Source organism: Felis catus, chromosome B4, assembly GCF_018350175.1.
Source record: "Felis catus isolate Fca126 chromosome B4, F.catus_Fca126_mat1.0, whole genome shotgun sequence".
In the NCBI taxonomy this organism is placed as follows: domain Eukaryota; kingdom Metazoa; phylum Chordata; class Mammalia; order Carnivora; family Felidae; genus Felis; species Felis catus.
In genome coordinates, this window is record NC_058374.1 from 117,142,572 (window position 1) to 117,147,631 (window position 5,060).

Below are 5,060 nucleotides of genomic sequence, written 5' to 3' on the forward strand. Positions count from 1 at the left end.
CTCTCTCTCAGGGTCCCGGATTTCTCCCTGCCCTGGCTTCTGTGTTCTCCATCGAGGGCAGCCTATAAACACCGTGTTCCTGTCTTTATCTAGAATTACTCAACAGTAAAATGCACCTTCTGGCCTACTGTGACACCACGGAGTGTGGCAATCTTCGTTTTCTTGTTTATTCCACAAACATGTGTTGAGCAACCACCCCCTGCCGCCACTAAGGTTTTCCCATGCTGTCCCTCAACGAAGGGAGACGGCAAAGGCCAGAGATCATTCTCACAGCTGAAGGTCACGTCTGGATGAATGAGCTATCATGGCTGGGAGGTTAACAGCTCAGACCGCCACAGTGGGACTCCAGCTCCACTATGTATTAGCTTTGAGCAAGTAAATTATTAATTAGCCTCTGTTTCCTCTTCAAAAGGGAAGAGGGGTGAGCTGCCTCACTGCTGTATTTGCAGTGTCTACCTGGGCTCAAATCCTGGCTTCGCCATTTGCTAGCGATGTGACCTCTGGGCAAGTTACTTGACTTTTTCACGGCCTCAGTTTCTTCATCTCTAAGCTGGGGACAATGATTGTGCCTATTTCAAAGGGCTTTATGGAGGATTAAATGAGCTCATATATGTAAAGCCCTTAGCTCAGCACATGGTAAATTGGAAATGTTACAGAAGTGTGTGTAATCACTATTATTTGGACTCTAATGCTCTGTATACCTATATTAGCTTCTAAATGTTCTTGCAGCTTGGTACATGGATATCCCTAATCCATTTAAGCATCTTCAACACAGTTAACTCCTCTCTGCACCTAATTCATTACCAGTGGATTAAGGAACTCCAAAGAGAATGAAAAAGGAATCAAAGAAATGTGGGCACTGTTTTAACTAAGCAGCATTTTAGTAATAAGCCAGTTTCTAGAGGTTTGATTATTGCAACAGAAAGATCCTGAAGCCTGTTTCCACTAAAACAGATTTGTACTCTGAATAGAGACATAGTAGTTCATGGAAAACACCAACACCCCAAATCTCTCTTTCCTCCACAGCTTCCTGGGAAATGTACAAAGAAAGAGCTACCGCTCCTTGAGTGTTATTGAAACTTGCACTTTAGCCATCCACATCCCTGCAATTTGTCACCACCTGAATTTATTTTATTTTATTTTATTTTATTTTTTATTTAAGTTACATCCAAGTTAGTTAGCATATAGTGCAACAATGATTTTAGGGGTAGATTCCTTAATGCTCCTTACCCATTTAGCCCATCCCCCCTCCCACAACTCCCCCCAGCAACCCTCTGTTCTCCATATTTAAGAGTCTCTTATGTTTTGTCCCCCTCCCTGTTTTTATATTATTTTTACTTCCCTTCCCTTGTGTTCAACGGTTCTGTCTTAAAATCCTCATGAGTGAAGTCATATGATTTTTGTCCCTCTCTGACTAATTTCGGTTAGCATAATACCCTCCAGTTCTATCCACATAGTTGCAAATGGCAAGATTTCATTCTTTTTGATTGCTGAGTAATACTCCATTGTATGTATATATACCACATCTTCTTTTTCCATTCATCCATCGATGGACATTGGGCTCTTTCCATACTTTGGCTGTTGTGGATAGTGCTGCTATAAACATGGGGGTGCATGTGCCCCTTCGAAACAGCATACCTGTATCCCTTGGATAAATACCTAGTAGTGCACCCCCATACTGTTTTCCACAGTGGCTGAACCAGTTTGCATTCCCACCAGCAGTGCAAAAGAGATCCTCTTTCTCTGCATCCTCGCCAACATCTGTTGTTGCCTGAGTTGTTAATGTTAGCCATTCTGACAGGTGTGAGGTGGTATCTCATTGTGGTTTTGATTTGTATTTCCCTGGTGATGAGTGATGTGGGGCATTTTTTCATGTGTCAGCTGGCCATCTGGATGTCTTCTTTGGAGAAGTGTCTATTCATGTCTTTGCCCATTTCTTCCCTGGATTATTTGTTTTTTGGGTGTTGAGTTTGATAAGTTCTTTACAGATTTTGGATACTAACCCTTTATCTGATGTGTCGTTCGCAAATATCTTCTCCCATTTCCATCGGTTGCCTTTTTGTTTTGCTGATTGCTTCTTTTGCTGTGCAGAAGCTTTTTATTTTGGTGAGGTCCCAATAGTTCATTTTTGCTTTTGTTTCCCTTGCCTCTGGAGACATGTTGAGTAAGAAGTTGCTGCGGCCAAGATCAGAGAGGTTTTTGCCTGCTTTCTCCTCGAGGATTTTGATGGCCTCCCATCTTACATTGAGGTCTTTCATCCATTTTGAGTTTATTTTTGTGTGTAAGAAAGTGGTCCAGGCTCATTTTTCTGCATGTCGCTGTCCAGTTTTCCCAGCACCACTTGCTGAACAGACTGTCGTCTTTATTCCACTGAATATTCTTTCCTGCTTTGTCAAAGATTAGTTGGCCATACGTTTGTGGGTCCATTTCTGGGTTCTGTATTCTGTTCCTCTGATCTGGGTGTCTGTTTTTGTGCCAGTACCATACTGTCTTGATGATTACAGCTTTGTAGTATAGCTTCAAGTCTGGATTGTGATGCCTCCTGCTTTGGTTTTCTTTTTCAAGATTGCTTTGGCTATTCAGGGTCTTCTCTGGTTCTATACAAATTTTAGGATTGTTTGTTCTAGCACTGTGAAGAATGCTGGTGTTATTTTGATAGGGATTGTATTGAATATGTAGATTGCTTTGGGTAGTATTGACATTTTAACAATATTTGTTCTTCCTATCCAGGAGCATGGAATCTTTTTCCATTTTTTTGTGTCTTCTTCCGTTTCTTTCATAAGCTTTCCATAGTTCTCAGTGTATAGATTTTTTGCCTCTTTGGTTAGATTTATTCCTAGGTATTTTATTCCTAGGTTTATTCCTAGGTTTTTGGTGCAATTGTAAATAGGATCAATTCCTTGATTTCTCTTTCTGTCGCTTCACTGTTGGTGTATAGGAATGCGACCGATTTCTGTGCATTGATTTTATATCCTGCAGCTTTGCTGAATTCATGAATCAATTCTAGCAGTTTTTTGGTGGAATCTCTTGGGTTTTCCATATACAGTATCATGTCATCTGCGAAGAGTGAAAGTTTGACCTCCTCATGGCCAATTTGGATGCCTTTTATTTCTTTGTGTTGTCTGATTGCTGAGACTAAGACTTCCAATACTATGTTGAATAACAGTGGAGAGAGTGGACATCCCTGTCTTGTTCCTGACCTTAGGGAGAAAGCTCTCAGTTTTTCCCCATTGAGGATGATATTAGCATTGGTCTTTTGTACATGGCTTTTATGATCTTGAGGTATGATCTTTCTATCCCTACTTTCTTGAGGGTTTTTATCAAGAAAGGATGTTGTATTTTGTCAAATGCTTTCTCTGCATCTATTGAGAGGATCATATGGTTCTTGTTGTCACCATCTGAATTTGATGCACATAAGAAATCTTAAATTCCAGTACCCTGTCTTCTGACCATGCCCTTTTAGCCTTCCAGCTCCCCCCTTACTTTAGTCATCTTTGCCCTTGGACCTGACCTCTGGTTGGCTCCTCCTTTCCTCCATTTCCCACCAGCTTCCTCATTTTCTTTCCTAGGAAGCTGGTGTCCTGGTTGCTCACCTGGGCCACTCTTTCTTCAGCACTTTGAAATCCCTTTATCACCCTAAACCTATGCCTTCCCTGAGTTAAATTCACCCCCTGGGTCGTCATAAGAAACTGCTATCTGTGTTCACCCTGGTGGAAGGCTCTGCTATAGAAAGTTCTGTGATGATGTACATCATGGCACTGTCCTTCTACTTGCCCCTCCCCCTCAGCAGGTTTCTAAAACATTCATCCACTTCTCAACATCCATCTCCTCTAGTTTTCACAGGAAGACCTTACCTCTTACGTCTCTGAGAAAACTGAGGCCCTTAGAGGTGAAACACCTTAACCTTCTACCCTCCTCCATTCACTCAGCCAACAAATATTTTTGAATACCTGTTCTATCCCAAGCACTATGCCAGGTGCTGGGAATGAAATAAGGGACATTCTCTGGCTTCATGGTGCTACTCTGGTGATAGACGCACTTACAAAGAAGACTACCAAGAAGTCCAGCCATCCACTGTGTGATGAGAAAACACAAACCACTTGAGCACTCCAGTTGCCAGGCTCAGCTGAGCCCAGCTTGTGACTAATCCCAGGTCAGACTTCAGACATGTGAGGGAGGAAGCATCTGGATGATACCACCCAGCGAATTGAGCCATTTGAAGATTTCAAACTCATGCCCTAGACAACATGGAGCAGAGTCAAGCTATTTTCACTTCCCAATGACCTTTGGGTCATTCTTTATCCATCTGGAACACATTTCCAACTTTCTTTGCTAAGTTAGATATTTCTTATCCCTGAAGACTCAGTATAGGCCTTCTCTTCCCCCGGAAGCATCTCCTAAACCCTTTCGATGGGTTAAGTGGCCCTTCCCTGGGTTGCTTTAGCATATCTCTTCTTTAGCAGTGTATAGAAATTATCTTTGTTCACCCAGAAATTATGTGTATATCCAGCCTAGCACAAATATATTCAACAGATGCTTATTAGCTGAAGTGTGTAAATGTGGACTCCACTGAGCTCTGGCCCAGGTAAAGCTGTGATGTTTGTCTCTAGCGCCCTCTACCTTCTTCATCTCATCCTTCACCACCACCCTTCAATTGAAGTGTCCCTTGTCCCAATTCCCTTCCAGGTTCGTTCATCAATGGTAACTGAAACGTGACCTTAACTTAGAGTGTGGGAAAGCTTATGGGGCAGGAGAAGGCTTCAAAAGCATCATTTGGGTCCATAGATTTGCTAAAGTCTAATCATTCAGAACCTGATTATATACCAGGGATGTGAGCTCAACTCTGTCCTATGGACTTTCTGGTACGGAAGACATGTTAAAGCAGAGCCTTGAGAAACAGAATCACTGTGGTGTAAATGTGTCCAGAAGCAGGGAACTGCTAGAGAGAGAGAGTAGGGAGAATCTCAGGATTATTTCTGTGTATTTAATGATAGACCTCCACCCACATTTATACTCTGAGACATCACTCCTCTTGCTAAAGTTTACGTGGCCATGGGTGG